Genomic DNA, 19,560 nt, shown 5'->3' with positions numbered 1-19,560 from the left:
TCAGTGTGTTCGATATATAAAACACCAGGTCATCCGCATATTGCAAGACCCAGTGCTCCATACCCCAACCTCTTCCCACGATCCCTTTCCAACTCCTTGATGCTCTAAGTGCCATTGCCACTGGCTCTATTGCCAAGGCAAAAAGCAACGGTGAGAGTGGGCACACCTGGCTTGTCCCACAGTGTAGCCCAAAGTACCCTGAACTCATCTGATTAGTATGTACACTCGCTACTGGTACCCTATACAACAAATGGACCCAGTCCACAAACCTCTGCCCGAATCTGAACTGTCCTCGCACTTCCCACAGATACTCCCATTCCACCCGATCAAACGCCTTCTCCGTGTCCACAGCAACTGCCACCTTTACATCGTGCCCCTCCGGGGTCATCATTATCACATTTAGTAATCGCCAAATGTTCGCCGACAATTGCCTTTCCTTTACAAACCCCGTCTGCTCTTCCCCTATCACCCCTGGCACACAGTCCTCAATCCGGGAGGCCAAGATCTTTGGAATTTGGCATCCACATTTAACAGCGGCATCGGGCGATAGGACCACACTGCCCCGGGTCCTTATCTGTCTTTAATATTAATGATGTGGAGATGCCGGCGTTGGACTGGAGTGAGCACAGTAAGAAGTCTTACAACACCAGGTTAAAATCCAACAGGTTTGTTTCAAATCACTAGCTTTCGGAGCACAGCTCCTTCTTTACAAATATTAATGATATGGAAGCCTGTGATAATGTAGGGGGAAGTTCCCCCTTATCCCTCGCTTCGTTATAGGCCCTTACCATCAGGGGCCCCAAATCCCCAGAAAACATTTTATAAAATTCGACAGGGAACCCATCCGGACCCGGGGTCTTCCCTGCCTCCATTGCTTCCATACCCTCCATCACCTCCACCAGTCCTGTGGGGCCCCCCAGTCCCTCCACCAGGTCCTCCTCCACCTTGGGGAACTCCAACCTGTCTAGGAATCACCGCATTCCCTCCCCCCCTCCGGCCAGGGGCTCTGATTCATACAGCCTCTTATAAAACTCCTCAAAAACCCCATCACCCCCACATGGTCCAGCACCACTCTTCACCTCCCCTCCTTCTCCCTTCCGATCTCCCTCACCGTGAGCCAGCATCCTACTCGCCTTCTCCCCGTACTCGTACACTGCCTCCATAGCCCTCAGCAACTGCCCCACTGCTTTCCCCATAGACACAAACCCAAGCTCCATCTGGAGCTTCTGCTGCTCCTTCAGTAATCCTGCCTCCGGGGCCTCCGAGTACCTCCTATCCACCTGCAAGATCTCGACAACCAGCCTAGCCATATCTGTCCATTCCATCCTATCCCTGTGTGACCAAATCAATATAAACTCCCCCTTGACCACTTCCTTGAGCGCCTCCCATAGCGTGGCGGCCGGGATCATTCAGTTCCACATGCTTCTGGATGGTGGCCCTCACCCGCTCACACACCTCCTCATCCGCTAGCAACCCCACATCCAGCCTTCACTGCGGCACGTGGTTCATGACCACAATTGCCGAGTACCCCAAGTGAACCACTCCCGCATCTTATCCACCACAAAATAATCGATCCACGAAAACACCCTGTGCACATGGGAGATGTACAAAAATTTCTTCGCCCTCGGCCTCCCAAGCCTCCATGGATGCACCCAGTTTATGAGTTCCATGAACACCTTCAGCAGGTCAGCCGGAAGCCTTTGTGAACTGCAAGGGCTTCCAATCAATAAATGTGCTGATTGTCTGTGACCACCGGCCACAGATTCTCAAAGTCATTTCATCAGCTGCTGTAGAAGGCCACACAGCTCTGTGTAATAAAGCCTCGATTACATTCTACTCTCGTCTCGTCATAATTGATAGTGCATCAAGCAAATTAAACATTTTTATGTTATTCCAAATGAACAAAGAACATAAAAAATACAAATAATGTCACCCGTGACAAGCCCCCGTTGACCTCAAGGTGCCTTCAACTTACGTCTGCGGGTACTGTGCGTTGGTGCTCCCCCCTCCCCACTCCCCCCCCCCCCCCCCCCCCCCATTTCGCTGGAGGTAGCCTGTTGACTTTGCCAGCCCAGTACCTGTGATACCTTGGTGATTGTCCTCTAGCCGATGGAGCATGAGTGGGCTCCACCATGTCTGGAGACTCCTCAGTCTTCAGAGCTTCATCAGATGCATCGGCTGCTGGCAGAGTAGGCAAGAGCTGCTGCCCTCATCCTGTGCACCCTGAGAGAATCCCACAGAGACAGCCGACAGCTCATCCTGCAGTATGAGGTACGTTTGTACCTACCTGCTCACCATTGATGGACGGGCACCAATCACAGAGACCTCATCCACCTCTCACACTGACAGTGACCTCCTCCACCACGTACCCATCAGAGAAATAGGGGGCAGAGTGCCCATCCGACTTGCCTTCCTGCGTACAATGACCATGCTGAGGCCATGACAAAACACCAAGCAGTTATTGGATTGGTTCCCAACACCTCCCTCAACCTGGCCCACAATTCCTGGCAGCCTTCAAGGACCTGCCTCTGCAGTTTTTAAACCCCCTGCTTAGTCCTGATTGGACCCAGCACTCAATACATTCCCAACCTCACCTGTACTGAAAAGCAGTCACGTTTAATGCTGGGCGGGCTTTAATTGGTCACCTGGTGTAATATTGTGTGAACAGTGCAATCTTGGTTGGGAGCAGGTTTTATATCCGCTCCTGGCTGTGTTGACTTTGCACGCTCCCTGAACATTAACTTCATGCCTGTGAGTTCAAAATCTCACCGTGACTCTTTTAGAATATCCATGAAAAAGTCAGTACCGGTTAAAGAGTACCCATAAAGCCATCAGTTTGTCATAAAAATACAATTAGGTCACTACTTTTCTTTCAGGGAGGAAACCTACCCTCTTTATTCGGTGTGACTGCAGTCAAAAAACAATATAGTTGATTTTTATCTTCCCATTCAAGTTTTATCAAAATGTCACAAGTAATAGCAACAATATCATTCTGGCAGCCCACCGATACCTTATGTAGGAAACTAGAGTTAGGCAATAAATTCCCGCCTTGCCACCAATGTCCAAATCTCAGGAATGATTTTTTAAAAATAAGGCTAAGTGCTTCTCAGCCTGTTCTGATTTATTGTTCATGCTTAATTCATGCAAGTGGATTATCCATCTCCTATATTCATCCTCTTCTAAAGGCTGTATTGGATATGGATGGCACCACTACAGGGACCACTGCAAAGTACTTATCTCTCACATGCATAACTGGACGTTAAAGGAGAGCTTTTAAACCCTGCCACCCAATGTGCGTAGTGCACAAAGTTGATTAAGGTGAGGGGAGTATTGCAGCATGTTTTAGCACCATCTGCACACCCACCCGCATCATCATAACCTATGTCGGAACAGACAGGAAGACTGCGTCTGATAAGCTGGGGACTTATTTATGTTGAAAAATCATGACCTGAAAATGTTATTAGAGCTGCAACAGCATTTATACTACTTGATGCAGGTGGGAGTGGAAAAGAATTACCTTGGTTTGGATTGGATTGGATTTGTTTATTGTCCCGTCTACTGAGGTACAGTGAAAAGTATTTTTCTGTGCAGAACTCAAACAGATCATTTAGTACATGAAAACAGATACAGGCAGATTCCCTGCCCCTAACCCCACCCACCCTGCTAAGTGACTATTTAAGGCACATATACACAAAGACATTTAGGCCCCATTTTTATCTAATCCCACAGGAACAGGTGGATAAGTGGTTAAAATGGAGGCAATCTGTTCATCCTCTTCCTCTGGGTCAGATGTCCCACTCATGCTAGGTAAAACTCTTTGGAATTGACATCACAAACTGACTGACATGACCGAAAGCTACACTCATCTCCTGGCACCCAGGGGCATTAGGATTTATGTTCCATTTTGAATGATACAGTTTCAAACCGCTTCTGACCTTCCTGTTTGCTCTGTTCTGATTTTTTTCCCCCACCTCCCTTGGTAAAATAATCATTTCAACTCACAGTCTAGGCTCACACTGTAATAATTACCATTTGGACCATCATCAAAACACAAATCACAGTTTTTGAGAAAGGAGTTAGTGAGAATTTGGGGAAACACGAGGAGATGACACATTTTACTTTTCAGTAAGTAACACCATTTAAATATGTATGCCATTCAGTACAATGTTGCATGACAAAACTGAAAAGCAATAAATCAGTCAGTCCAGTCAGTTAACAGGAGTGAGGAGAATCAGTGACAAAAGGCCCCAAAAATTTTCACCAATTCAAGCCTTGAAGAGATATCAAGCAACATGTCCAAGGCTACTTATAACGGGCGCAATTCACCAATCGCGGGACTAAGTGTCTGTGCCGTCGTGAACGCTGTTGCGTTTCACGACAGCGCGAAACGGGCGCGGGCAGTCGCGATTCTGGCCCCACAGAGGGCCAGCATGGCGCTGGAGCAGTTCACGTCGTTCCAGCCTCTGGGTGCGGCACCAACCCGTGCATGCGTAGTGGCGAAGCACCAACGAATGCATGCGTGGTAGAATCACGGAATGCTCCAGCCCCGACGAAACATAGCGCAGGGGTTCTGGGGCCAGAAGCTCAACAAAGTAGGGGGAGGGGGGGGGGAGGCCAGCCAGCCGATCAGTGAGCCCCAATCACGGGCCAGACCCCTTGGGCCCCCCCCCCCCCCCCCGGTAAAGGAGCGCTTTACCCACCCCACAGGCCGCCCCCTGACCCTTTGCGCAGAGTTCCCGCCGGCAGCGACAAGGGGTGAACGGCACCGGCAGGACTCTGCCGTTTCTGCGCAGCCACCTGTGTCGGAGAATCGGTGGCCTGGCCGCAGACAGTGGCCCGTGACTGGCGCCAAGCCAAACGCGCCGGCGCAAATGACACCGATTCTCCGCACCTCAGAGAATCGCGCGCCGGCATCGGGGTGGCGTGGCGCGGTTGTGGCGATTCTCTGGCCCGCGCAGGACTGGGAGAATAGTGCCCAAAGTTTCAGTGGGTGACATTCATAAACTGCTCAAGCTTCACTCTTCCAGTTTATACCATGAGCCAAATCCCTTGAATATGCTGTAGCTTTATAGAACATTCCCAGCTACCCATTACTCTTTGCATAATGAAGCATAAATGATATTGAAGTTTTGAAGATCCAACGTTTTGACTCTTGATGCAGCTGCTAGAACATCAAAATATCTGTCAGTATGGGTCAAGATTATGTTCGAGGAGGAATTGTACTCCCAGATGCAGGGGCAGTGATGCATTGAATGTAAACTCTTAAGCCATAACATTAGCTTTGTACTGAACTGGAACAGTTGAATCTTTGAGACTTTCTTGTAACAGCTTGCATCAACAATACTGAAGCAGCATATTGCGAGGCAAATCAGACACTAAATATTGAACATCGCATTTTATAGAATTGTCAGAGAGGGTTTCCTATTTTAAATAAATGGTGATGTTGAAAAGTCTATATGGTATGGAATAAAAAATCATCTGCTGAAGCTTTCTCAATAAAGTGAGCCTTTATGGAAATATTTCTTTCAAATGCAAAGAAGGGTATGATAAAGAAAATGCTGGAAAATTCTATCAAGAATTTATGCATATTACTTCACTGATATGAGATGAGATTCTGAAAAACATTCAGAGCTGAATGAATTACCACAGCAAGCTGCCATTGATTTTTACAGGTCTGGTCACTGAGGGCATATATGATTTAGTGTTGTTATTTAGCCTGCAGGCTCTTCCTGAACCTCTGCAGTTTCTACTGTTTTTCATTAGTATTTATTTTCTTGAATATCATTGCATTTTAAAACACCTTAATATGAAAGTATTTGATGTGTTCCAAAATATAAATTTTTTTTAGAAGCCCACGGTGCTTCGTGACCATAATACAGAAGAGTGCCTTTGTGTCGCAGGCATTAAATAGCAATCGTACAGACATGTAATTAAACACTTCAAACAGTAACAGCATTAGCTGTGGCTTGCAAAACAAAACCAAGAACCTGCATTTCAAATCACCTTGACTGATCTGCTGCTACAGATGCAGGTTTTAGAATATATTTTCTGTTCAATGCCTATCTTGAGAAATTCATTTTCATTATTATTTATTTAACTAAAGTGAATATGAATTTATCACACTTGCAAGGTCTAAAATAAAATCCAATTGGATTACTGTTGAATTACAAGTAGCTGTTACTTGCTACACTGGCTAGCTAATGTGATGTATAAAAGGGTGTTGAATTTCAAAACACGTACAGACGAACTAAATGAGTTCAATAAAAAAAATATTTGGTAGATTAATATACCATCTTTAAGCTTCTGAGGAGTATGGAAAAGATCTGGTACCAGCTAACTGAAGGTCAACTAAATGCCAATAAATGCTGGCTTAGCCAGCGATGCCCACATCCCGTAAATGAATGTTTCAGAGTCTCAATGCTGAGACCAGGACTGAAGCGCGTTAGTTTTACCGGCCCAAAAGTGGCACCAGTCCAGGAGCGATTCAGTACATCCTAATGGGCTGGCACAGACACCAAGTGGGATGAGTGAAATTCCAAAGAATGCTGGCATGTGATTCGTCGGGGTCGGGATCGGCACTGGAGAGTCTGACAAGCAAGAGCTACATACACGCATTCCACTCCCCACACACCCTCCCCCACACACCTCATCCCAGCCAAGAAGATGGCACTGTTTGCACTGGAGCACGCCACTCCATTGATGGGGCGGCTGTAGCCAGAGGGTACCTAAGTGGGTGGCCTGGGGAGGCCCAGAGCGACCTATGGCGCTAAGTTCAAAGTGGACCGTCAGCGATGTGAGCAGTTACATGGCTGCCTTGCAGGCTGCAGAAATGGTGGTCTGCGCCCGTCCATCCCGACTCTACAGCTCACCTCTTGGTCGCCACATCGCTACTACCCCGGCCCTGGCAGAAGCACCCCAGTCAGCGGCACAACTGTCAGCACACTATAGCGATGTTGGGCAGTTTTTGCCCCCCCTCTCACTCCCTCAGCAGCCATGGTGCTTGTTTCCCGATTATAAATACCACAAGTGAACCTTGCCATCGGTAATTCCTCCTGGCGGATGTGGGGTATCGCAGGGGGTCCATTAATGTCATGCCAATGGCATTTACTGTATAATTTGCATACCCACGTGGATGTGCAGCATGGAATGCATTCACGCCGCTGTCGAGGCACGGGTGCATGGCATTCCATCAAGTGCCTGGTGCCGGACCCGACTTCCAGCTGACCCGCGCGATTCTCTGCCCCATCGAGTTCCCCGATTCTGACGCTAGGCGGAGAATCCAGCCCATCATTTCCACAGAGCTACACGTGCTGGCTAGAAGGCACAAATGAGAACTGAATCAAGGGACAATGGTCAAGCTGAGAGTTGCTTTGCAAGAATGTACATGATTTACAAGCAACTAACTTTCTTTGAGCTCAATGGTTTCTTACTAAAAACCCAAGCATTAAAGGTTAGAGGATGGGATCTTTACAATTGAGGCATTGTCGGATTGGGAGCCAATGTAAGCTTAATGCATGAAATGTAAATGTGGAAATTAGTTTTAGATGAGTTCAAATTACGGAGGGTGGAGTTAATTGGAAAAATCAAATATAAAGGAGCAGAGTTTCAATACAGATGAGCTGAGGGAAGGTCAGGGACCATCACCAAAGGTTAAAGAATGGGCAAGATTCTCTGGCCTCCTCACGGTGTATTTCTCTGCAGCAGGGTGCAGTCCTCCATTGGCCAGGAGTGGGATCCTCTGGTCCCACCGCTGTCAATGGGATTTCCCATTGAATCTACCCCGCTCCGTTGGGAAACCTGCGGATGGGATGCACCATCGGCGAGACCGGAAGATCCCGCCAGCATGAACAGCCGGAGAAAGTAAGAAAATGACAAGTTAAATCAACAGTTGCAGTTAAATAATGTTAACCTGTTTTAAATGTATTTATAATTGTCTGTAGTTTATTAGTTTGAGTTAGTTATAATTAATTATATCACCAAACTAATGTTACGGAATGATGATCTAAAAATTGCTGTAGCTGTGCTAAACAGGACTATTTGTGAAATGTTTTACATAGAATTAAAGTTTGTTCATTAACCCGAGTATCTTTAGATGTACCTGATCTAGTCCCCGGTGACTTATTAACTTTACGTGAGGGCAGCCTATCCAATAACTATACCTTATCCATTTTAACTATCTCCAATTTCACCCTAACCTGAGCGCCATCTTCTTCTTTAGTAAAGACAGGTATAAAGCATGTATTTAATACAATCCCCTTTTTGGTCCCAAATCATCCCACTCCTACCCTTATCACTCTCAGGATAAATTGGCAAATGGAACCAAAGAAGTCACAATAACCTGATCAGATTAAGTGCATAATTGGCATTTCAATCTCTGCATTTATTAAATAGGGCATACCCATTGTTTATTTCAGGATTTTACTATGAAATACCGGCATGTGAACTTCCAGAAGTCCTATTGTTGCAATTGGTAACATCAGAAATATATACCGTATATACTCGCGTATCCTGCGATCTCGCGTATCATGCGACCCCTAAATTTTCGTCCCCAAAACATGATTTTATCATATATCTTATGTATCATGCGAGTCACTTTTTTGAGATACCAGATGACACTAGGCTAGGCTTTCCGCCGTAAACAACCGAATGAGAAACAGCTGTTTTGATGTTTCTAATCACGATAATAAACAGTTACCTAACACGTAACAAGTACCGTAACACATAACAACGATCGAATATATTTGATTGTTAAAGCATTTTAAAAATGTGGAATAGCAAATGCTTTGGATGGAATTAACCTACATATGTATTCCTGTTTTATATTTCATAAATATAATAGTTTCATTAACTACTGGGTACTATTTGACTTACCGTAAATGGATACGGTCTGCTTAACAGCCTAACAGCCTAATCTTGGCCAGCATTTCACACCCGCAAATTTTGTATCTCGCGTATCATGCGACCCCCCAAATTTAGGTTACAATTTAGGTTTTCAAAAGTCGCATGATACGCGAGTATATACGGTAGTTAAGGATCTAGAGTGCATTCCTTCCTATTCTGCCTAATAATACAAATAATGGACTGGGTGAGTCTAACTTCCATTGGATCTGAAGGTATGTATGGAAGAAAATGGCAGATGTCAGAAAATCAGTCAAGATAAAAGTTAAAGTGTATTTTGGTATAGTGTGGATCAGTAGACAAAATGTATCTTCCCAACCTGTAAATCATTTTTTCCTGTATCATAAGAACCATTAATAGAAACACAGAAGAGTTTTACGCAGAAGTCTTTAAAGACCAGCCTAATTCTATGCTGCATGTGCGCTTAATGCCAAACTGGCAGCTATATTGTTGTCTCTGCTACCTAAATTCAAAAAGATTTATCTATTTGGTGGACAAAATGGCACAATAGAAGTATGTCCTGTTTTTCATGTATGGAATTATCTGTCTGGACAGTACTCAGTACAATACTTTTCACTGTGCCTCGGTACACGTGATAATAAAACAAATTCAATTCAGAAGGGAACAGGGAAAGTCACCATAAACTTCATTGGGTATTTTAAAGAAGAGATAATAGAGAAGCTCTGTCTGAAATTATGGCAAGCAACTCAGATATATTCAAACTGAAAAAGAGAAGGTTAAGAAGTGATGCGAAACCTTAGCTCTTTTCTCTCCCTACAGATGCTGCCAGACCTGCTGAGATTTTCCAGTATTTTCTCTTTCGTTTCAGATTCCAGCATCCGCGGTAATTTGCTTTTCAGAAGTGATGCCATTGCTGTCTTTAGAATTCCAAAAGATCTAGATAATGTAGACCATGACAAGTTATTTCACTGTATTCAGAACAGTAGGACGAGAGCACTTGGCTGCAGTTGAAGAGGTATAAGTTCAAAACTAATCAGCTGATATTAAGTGAGTCATTGTTACCTGAACCTAGCCTGTTGGTGAACTGATGGGATCAGTTGTGATGCTGGTTTGACAATACAGCACCACTGCCTCCTCAATTTTAACACTCTATTCAAGTCAGTAAGTGTAATATTGGGCAAGCATAAAAATCAATGTTACACCCGATCCTATAGACTTTCCAACTGGAAAATGATGTTAAAATCGCATCTTTAATATTGCAGTGAGCAATGGGTTAATCTAGGTAACAGGCACCCTAGTGAGATGGTGAAATCAGTTAGTATTGATCCATTAAATTAATTTATTTCATAAAGTAACATTTTGGAGCACAGTACATAGTAATTTGCAACATGATGTGTGATACATTGGGAAATAAAATGTGACTCTGGACCCACAGGTCTCTAAGTTCTCCAATATTAAGATTGTTTTTGCGTAATTTCTGTGTCTATTGCAGACTAATTGATAGCGATGATTAGTCTATCACTGTCGCAGCATGCAACTACCAAGATGGTAGAAGGAAAACTAGATGAAACTTGACAGGTTGGGGTGGGTGGGGAGGGGATATTTTAAATAAAATAGGTGGGTTTGAATCGGGTGGGGAGCTAAAGTCAGAAAATATGTTTCCTAACCCAAATCCACTTCCCACCCAGTCCTTGCCCGCTTTAATTGAAGCCGGAGGCTGGGTGTGTGATACAAGCAGTCGGTTTGAAACTTTAATTATAATAATGAAAATGAGGGTCTGATCTTCATTGTCCTTCAGGTTTTGGACTTTTACTGCACCTGATCAGATTTCCTGAGGTGTGAGGAATCTGGAAGCTTCATCAAGCTGAGGGCTTTGTGGATTCAGGAGGTAAGTGCTTTCACACTCCCCCCCCCCCCCCCCCCCCACCCACCCCGGGATCCCAGTGCCTGTCTGAGACGTTTCTGTGATTTTACCACAACCCTAGCTCTAATAGCCTTTGCCTCCAACCTCCCACCACCAGGCCCCGATCCTGCCCCTGCAACCAGGCCCCAACACCACCCCCTACCATCTCCAGGCCTTCATTCCAACAGCATCCAGACACCCATCTGTCATCCATCATCTCTCCCACCATACCCTGGTCCCACCCATGTAACCAAGCCTTTATCTCCTGCTCCAGCAAACCCTCACTGTGCATCACCATCTCCCCCACACCAGGCTCATATCCTCACACCCATCTGCCATCCCTCCACCACCACCCCCAGCCCCAAACAAATCCCCAATCTCTCCCCGCCCCACTAGGCTTCCTCCATTCAGTTCCCTTCATACCCAACCTGATTATTCCTACCATTCGTGTTGTACCTCCAATTCCCAATCACAACTTCTCTAATCGTTCCTCTCCCACCACCACTCAGTGGCTACTCGGAGACAAAGGATACCCCATGAAGAAATAGCTGACAATGACTTCAGTTCACAGTGTGAGGACAGAAGCTGAGAAAACCATTGGTCTCCTCAAGCTAAGATTCAGAAGCCTGGGACAACAAATCATGTGGATTTGTCCAATACCCACCAGCTAGTCTCCCTCATGCAGTAGTCTGCTGTGCACTGCACAACAGAAAAGTGAAGCCCCTCTGAGGACGAATTGAGTGACATCACCCTGTCATCTATCAGAGGAAGAGAAGGCTGAGCCACAGCAGGAAGCTGTTCAAGCCAGTCCCCGGGTTTTAGTGGACATGGGACATGGGGAACTCCGAGCGTCAGAAGATTCTAGGAGCTGAATCTCTCCAACTCAATCAGCTTCATGGCCAGTGGTACCTTCTCTGTGCAGCACCATGACATGAACACCAGTGCCATGTATGGGCAACGTTACTCAACCAAAGACAGAACTAGGGGTCACAGCCTAGAAAAAGGAGTAAGCCATTCAGGACTGAGATGAAGAAGAACTTCTCTCAGAGAGTTGTGAACTTGTGGAATTTTCTACCACAGGAAGCTGTTGGAGCCAATCCGTTGGATATATTCAAGAGGAAGCTGGACGTGGCCCTTACGGCTAAAGGGATCAAGGGGATGGAGAGAAAGCAGGAATGGGATACTGAATTTGCATGATCAGCTATGATCATATTGAACGATGATGCAAGCTCGGAGGGCCAAACGGCCTACTCCTGCACCTTTTTTCTATGTTTCTATGACACATATAATCACAAAATCATATTAATAGCATCATTCTGTAAGTCCCATGTGGGTTATGCCAACTGGACTCTAATACTGATCTGGGTTCTTGTAGTAATCCCCAAACTGTGGCAATTACCTTAGTCACTGCTAGGTTCTTATGGCAATCCTAACCTATGACAATTACTTCTGACTGGAAATATTCCACACAATACTAACTTCTGAAAAAGTGCTCAACTACTAACCCCTAACTTTATCTCCTGACAAATGTCCCATCAATTGCCCGCGATGGATGCTATCTCCTGGCAAGTATAAAAACTCCAGTAATAGTTCCCAATTCTCATATCCTGTTTACAGGCAGCTTTTGCAACATTCAGCCCATGTATTTGCACCTTTGTCAAAAAATCTAAACTTTTAACCAAATATTTGCGTTCTTTACCAATGGAAAGAATGTTCCTGATTTCCCCACAACAATCTGACCTCAAATCTGTCTCAATTTCTCTGCCCCTCTCACCAACTTCAACCTGTCTTGTTCTGAAATTGTTGCATCCTGTTCTCTTAGGTCCAACCCGGACCTTGTGATCAAATCTCTTGACACAGGTGGTGCTGTTGTTGTCTGGTGTACTGACTCTTCCTCACAGAGGCTGAGCACCAACACTCAGACACTTCCTTCAACTTCCCCCGGACCATGACCCACCAGCGTGCATTGAGCCATTGTTTCCAGATCGGTCACTGACCTCATCTCCTGTGGATATCTTCCCCCCGCCGCCTCCGACTTCATAGTCACCCAAGCCTGGACAGCCCACTTCTACCTCCTTCCCAAAATCCACAAAGAGGCCTTGGTCGACCTATTGTATCAGCCTGCTCCTACCCCATGGAACTTATTTCTTCCCATCTTAACTCCATACTCTCTCCCTTTGTCCAGTTTCTTCCCACTTACGTTCATAATTCCTCTGATGCCATAAGTCATATCAACAATTTCCAGTTCCCTAGCCCTAACCATCTCCTGTTCACCATGGATGTCCAATCCATCTATACCTCCATCCACCATCAGGATGGTGTGAGGACTCTCTGCTTCTCCCTCGAGGCAGAGGCATGAACAAACCCCATTCGCAACCACTCTCCTCCACCTGGCTGAACTTGTTCTGTCACAAAATAATTTCTCCTTTAATTTTTTTCACTTCCTGCAAATAAAAGGTGTGGCTATGAGTACCCGCATGGGCCCCAGTTATTCCTATCTTTTTGCAGGTTATGAGTCACACTCCTGTTCCAGTCTATTCAGGCCCGCTCCCGCAACTCTTTTTCCGTTACATCAATGTAGGTGACGCTTTTGGTGACGGTCCGGACTCTCAGATGGAACGGGAAACATTTAGCAATTTTGTTTCCAATATCCACCCCTCTCTCCATCACATGGGTCCATCTCTGACACTTCCCTTCCTTGACCTCTCTGTCTCCATTTCTGGTGATAGACTCACCACCAATGTTCATTGCAAACCTACCAATTGCCACATTTACTTTGACAACAGATTCTCACACCCCACTCCCTGTAAGGACTCCATCCCATATTCCGAGTTTCTCCCCCCTCCATCACATCTGTTCTGATTATGCCAATTTAGGGGCGGCACGGTGACATAGTAGTTAGCACTGCGGCCTCACAGCGCCAGGGACCCGGGTTCAATTCCGGCCTTCGGTGACTGTATATGTGGAATTTGCACTCTCTCCCCATGTCTGTGTGGGTTTCCTCCAGGTGCTCTGGTTTCATCCCACAGCCCAAAGATGTGCAGATTAGGCGGATTGGCCATGCTAAATTGTCCTTAAGTGTGCAAAGGTTAGATGGGGTTATGGGATCGCAGGTGGGGTGGGCCTAAGGTAGAGTGCTCTTTAATAGGGTCAGTGCAGACCCGATGGGCCAAGTAGCCTCCTCCTGCACTATAGGGATTCTATGATTTTAACTTCGAAAATGGTGCTCATGACATGTCTGCATTTTTCCTTAACTGAGGCTTCTCCACCACCTGTGGGGCACTCAGTCGGGATCAACCTATTTCCCACTCGTCTGCCTTCACCCCTTCCCCTCGTACCAAGAACCATGATAGAAACCCCATGTTCTCATTTCAACCCCAACAACCTTTGTATTCTCCGCCATTTCCACCAACTCCAGCACAACACAATCACGAAAAACATCGCCTCATCCCCCCGTCAGCATTATGCAGGGACCACTCTCTCGATAACATATTAGTCGACTACTCTATCAGTCATTTTCAAAGTCAGGATTGTGGACCCATGGGTGGGTCGCAGGCGGGTGTGGGGGGGGGGGGGGGGGGGGGGGGGGGGGGGGGTCACGGGCCATCATTTCTCGATCACGGGAAGAAGTGTCCAACGGCTGCATCGGCTTTCAGAATGCCGGCCATTCCACGTGTGCGTGCCCCTTAGCAGTGTGCAAGCCTGGAGCCTAGCGAGGCAGGCCGCCTCCTCCTGACGTCAGTGTGCTGAACCAGCAGCAGATTCTTGAAACAAATTGCTGGAATCTTCTCTCCAGATGTGGAGACAGAGAGCAGGTCACACTTACGCCACGTGTTCAGAGCGCGAGAGAGATTCCTCCTTTTTGTAGCTGCCAGCAGTGCTGGTGCGGGCTCCAGGGCCTCTGGAACAAACCATGAAGAAGAAGCTGAAATCAAGAACAAAGCAGTATAAAGTTGATTTCTTGAGGTATGGGTTTATTGATTGTGCCACTGCAAATCAGGATGCAACATTCATATGTGTTACATGCAGAGAATTACTGGCAAATAGAAAAAACCCTCAAAAATTCAAAGGCATTTCAAAAGTGAACATGGGGAGTTCAATGACAAACCTCTTACTTTTTTTCAACGGATGCAGTGAAATCTTAAATCATCAGCTGAAGTCCTTAGCAGAAATGTAACACTGAATGACAAAGCAAGTGAGATTGTGAGGACCCAGGAGGCTCACCTGCCACATTAAAGATAAGTAAAAATGTTGGGTCACGTAGTTCGGATGGCATGGGTCACGAAGGTCCAGCAGCATGGGTCCCGAAGGATGGCTGATTGGTAAAAATGTGTCCCGGGAAAAAACGTTTGAAAAATATTGCTCTATCTCACACCCAAATCCCCATTCCCTTCCCACAGCTCTTCCCCTTGCAATCGCAGAAGGTGCAATACCTGCCCCTTTACCTCTTCCCTCCTCACCATGCAATGTCCCAAACATTCCTTTCAGATAAAGCAGCATTTCACTTGTACTGCCTTCAATTTGGTCTATTATATTTGTTGCTCCGAATGTGATCTCCTCTACACTGGGGAGACAAAGCACAGACTGTTTGTGCTTTGCAGAATACCTTTACTCAGTCTGAAAGCATGACCCCAACCTTCCCGTTGCATGTGACTTTAACTCAGGATCTTTCTCACATGCCCACAGGTCTGCCCTTGGCCTACTGCAATGCTCCAGTGAAGCCCTGCACAAGTTGGAGAAACAGCATCTTATCTTCCAGTTGGACATATTACAGCCCTCGGGACTCAACGTTGAGGTCAGCAACTTAAGACTGTAACCTTTCTGCTCTGTCTTAAACCCCTTTTTAAAATATCCCATATATTTATTGTCTCAATGCTATTACACTGCCCACCACACACGCCAGGCTACCTGTCTTTTGATTTGAAGGTTGCTACATCTTGTTGCAATCTCTCAGCTACAGTTTACTATCCAACACATTCTCACTTTCTTTAGTTCTGATAGTCAAACAGACTCAAAATGTTAACTCTGTTTTCTCTCCTTACAGATGCTGCCAGACCTGCAAAGTTTTTCCAGCTTTCTCTGTTCTTGTTTCAAATTCCAGCATCCGCATATTTTGCTTACTTTACAATCTGACTTTAGTTTGTATCCTTTTGACCAGAGACCCATTTTCAGATCTTTCTTCTAGTCAATCCGTATTGCAGTCTTGCATTTGTTTACTGCTAATGTTGGACTCACTGGAGCTCAAATGTGCAAAATATGTCCTAGCTGTAACATCACGTGTTCCTTCTTGAAGTTACATTACTGTATTTTGGCACTTAATGAGGTGTCAACTTAAAGACTTTCTTAACAACGTTCCAATAATACATACAAATTAAGATTTTTCATCACCAAGCTTATGTACAGTACAATTTGATCACTTATGCTTTATGCATTACACAAATGCACCAACTAAGTGAAGTCTAACATTTATAAATAATCATTTATCTACTCCAATGCTTTAAATAAATTTGAAATCTCCAACACAAAGTTCTGATTTGCCCAAACAATGTTTCTGTTTTGTTCTGCTCTTGACATGGCATAAGCTGCTTCTTTGATGTGCACTCTGACAAAGGAAGGTTCAGACTTGGCGATAGCTTTAACACATTTATTAAACTGTTAACGATTCTCCTACTTGGATTCGACACTCGCGTTAATCCTGCTATTGCTACTCAGACTGACGAACCAGTGTGCTACAATCCACATGGCGGGTGTGATGTATTTCAAATCAACCCTGTGTACTCACTGAGTGTCTCCACTGGAAAGAGGAAGATCATGTGTGCTGTGTCCTTTATATATGGGTTGGTGTAATACCCCTCTGTGGTAGTGTCACCCCTGTGTGTATCGTGAATGGTCATTGGTCGTGTCCGATCTTCTGATCTATTGGTTGAGTGTCTGTGTGTCATGTCTCCGGTGCTCCCTCTAGTGTCTAGCTAGTCTACGTGTACTTACATTAGCCCCTTGTGTATCTACAGTCATGCATATCACCACAGTTTCCTGATGTAACTGCCACAGTCTCATACCAGGGGTCCCTTTAAATGAGTGACCGTGGTGTTCTCTGGATCACAGCTTCTGTCCCTGGACGCTCTTCCTTCAGTAACTGAATGGGCTGGCTGCCCATCATTGGTCTTTCCATGCCGGATGGCCATTAGTTCACCACTCCATGTTTTATTTGCTTTATTTCAAAGATGGAGCTGGAGCAGGCAGTCCACTGACTCCGGAATGGATACCCGCACTGCCCCCACTGCCCCCTCTTTGCTTGTCAAGAGGAAGAAATCTGTTAAAAAAAGAGGCAGACCAGTAACACCAGTTAATATTATTCAAATAATGATCCCATAATGTCCGATGTGTTTTTCTCCAGCGTCTTCCAGCCCAGAACAACAAGTACTGACCATTCAGGGTTGCTCGAGAATCAGCTGCAGGCAAAGTACAATTTAAAAAGGCAAAGTAAAACTATAAAATTAAACAGTTTTAAGGTTAGTTCTGCAAATTTCTTTTCTGCTCCTTGGGTTTTCATCAGTGTTATAGGCCTGGGTTGAGAAACTCCAAAGTATATTATGAAGTCCACCTGACCTGCAACCTTTATGCTGAATTTGGTTTGAATGAGCCTTCCCTTTAGGTGTGATTCATCAGTCTTCCCACACATTAATCAAAACAAGTTTTATTCTAAGAACTTGTCATCAATGCAAACATAAAGACACCACCCAGCTACAGTAATCTATGTATAACACTTAATGAATTCCCCCTTAACTGTTCCAATTCAAAAACTAAATCTGCTCAACCAAAAACCCCTATTCAAGAGGGTGGCCAAGCACACTGTATTTTCACTTGAATGAGACTGGCTTTCGGTAAATATATCTTTTCAGTTACCAAAGCAGGTAGTCACAACGAGTTTACTTCTGGAAAAGATATTTAAAATGAAAATAGAGAGAGACAGGCCAAAATACTTCTTTCTCCTTGTCTGTAGTCCACAGCAGTCAAAAACTGAAAGCGAAACCAAAAACCTCACACAGCCATTGCCCAGCTCCACCAGCACAATGACATCACTGAAGCCATGTAATAAGACAAAACCCTTTCTTAAAGGGACACTCACACGACAATCAGCTCTGATGCTAGTCGCACTGCTGCCTGTCTTTTTCCTTCGCGCTCCATTCATGGTGAAAAGTAACTCTGGGCCCACATGATGATTACTTTCCACCCACACCTTTCCATTTTGTTGCATGTACATTGTTTTAACAAAGGACACCATGGGCTGGATTCTCCGATTGTGAGGCTATGTCCTCATGCTGGCGTGGGAATGGTGGCATTTTACACCTGAAATTCTGCACAAAACGGGCACCGATCCTCCGTGTAGCTGGGAGCTATCATGCTTAGAGCACCCAGCTCTAGCTACTGATTCGGCCCAGAGAACCACCAGGTCCGTTCCCCTGCATGCGCACGGCAGTAGCCTGCAGCATTAGCTCGCGGACCCAGCATGCAAAATAGTGACCCCCCCTTGGCCGGATCATGCGCCCCGATCACCCCCCCCCCTCCCCCAGCAGTACCTCCAGCCCCTGATAAGTTCCCTCCCTGGTCGTGGATCGGCCACCCCCCGACTGTCGCGGCACTGGACTGAGTCCACAGCCGCCACGCCAAGTTCGCAACGGGTAGAGATCATGAGAGACCCACGCTGTGGGGAACTCGGCTGGTCGGGGGTGGAGCATCGGGCGGGCGGACCTCAGGCAACATCCTGAGGCCGTCGATATGTCGTACGGTGTACTTGGAGAGTATACAAATTTGGTCAAGAACTTTGATTCTCCGGCCGATCGTTGAACGGGATTTCGCCGTCTGCAGCCGGAGAATCCAGCCCCATATGTAGAACCTTCAATTCTCGAGGTAGGTGGTGACAGAAAATCCCATAGCAGAGATATATTGCTATTGGACAGGAGCTGAGGAGCTTAAAGTGGGAACAATTGTTCTTGGGGAAATGCACAGCAGCAATGTGGGGGTTGTTTAAGGAGCACTTGCTGTGAGTGTTGAATAGTTGTGTCCCACTGAGACGAGGAAGGAATGGTAAGGTGACAGAGCCGTGGATGACAAGAGAAGTGGAGCTTCTTGTCAAGAGGAAGAAGGAAGCTTACGTGAGGTTGAGGAAGCAAGGATCTGACTCGTCTCCAGAGGGTTACAAGGCAGCCAGGAAGGAACTCAAAAATGGACTGAGGAGAGCTAGAAGGGGCCATGAAAAAGCCCTGGTGGGAAGGATTAGGGAAAACCCCAAGGCATTCTACACTTATGTGAGAAATAAGTGGATTATCAGAGTGAGAGTAGGGCCGATCAGGGATAGTGGAGAGAACTTGTGCCTCAGGTCTGAGGAGATGGAAGAGGCCCTAAATGAATATTTTGCTTCAGTATTCACCAGAGAGAGGGACCTTTTTGCTCATGAGAACAGTGTGAACCAGGTCAATAGACTCTAACATGTTGATATTAAGAAGGAGGATGTGCTGGAAATTTTGAAAAGCATCAGAATAGATAAGTCCCCTGGGCCTGATGGGATATACCCAAGGTTACTAAGGGAAGCGAGGGAGGAGATTGCTGCGCTGTTGCCTATGATCTTTGCGTCCTCACTCTCCACTGGAGTAGTACCGGATGATTGGAGGGAGGCAAATGTTGTTCCCCTCTTCAAGGAAGGGAATAGGAAATCCCTGGGAATTACAGACCCATCAGTCTTACATCTGTGGTGAGCAAAGTATTGGAAAGGATTCTGAGAGATAGGATTTATGATT

General features: G+C 45.8%; 1 long non-coding RNA gene across 1 annotated transcript in view; it reads left to right on the top strand.

The window, feature by feature from the left end:
- LOC119970000 overlaps positions 1-16,202 on the top strand; it is a 66,833-nt gene extending 50,631 nt beyond the window's left edge. Inside the window, exons 2-4 of the long non-coding RNA XR_005461507.1 lie at positions 10,658-10,747; positions 15,449-15,557; positions 15,807-16,202. This is a non-coding gene — a long non-coding RNA (uncharacterized LOC119970000). The remainder of the gene's footprint in view (positions 1-10,657; positions 10,748-15,448; positions 15,558-15,806) is intronic.
- The last annotated feature ends 3,358 nt before the right edge of the window (positions 16,203-19,560 follow it).

The sequence above is a fragment of the Scyliorhinus canicula genome, chromosome 8 (genome assembly GCF_902713615.1).
Source record: "Scyliorhinus canicula chromosome 8, sScyCan1.1, whole genome shotgun sequence".
NCBI lineage: Eukaryota > Metazoa > Chordata > Chondrichthyes > Carcharhiniformes > Scyliorhinidae > Scyliorhinus > Scyliorhinus canicula.
Note: the sequence above shows the minus strand (reverse complement) of the source record. Positions and strands in the feature narration are given on the sequence as shown.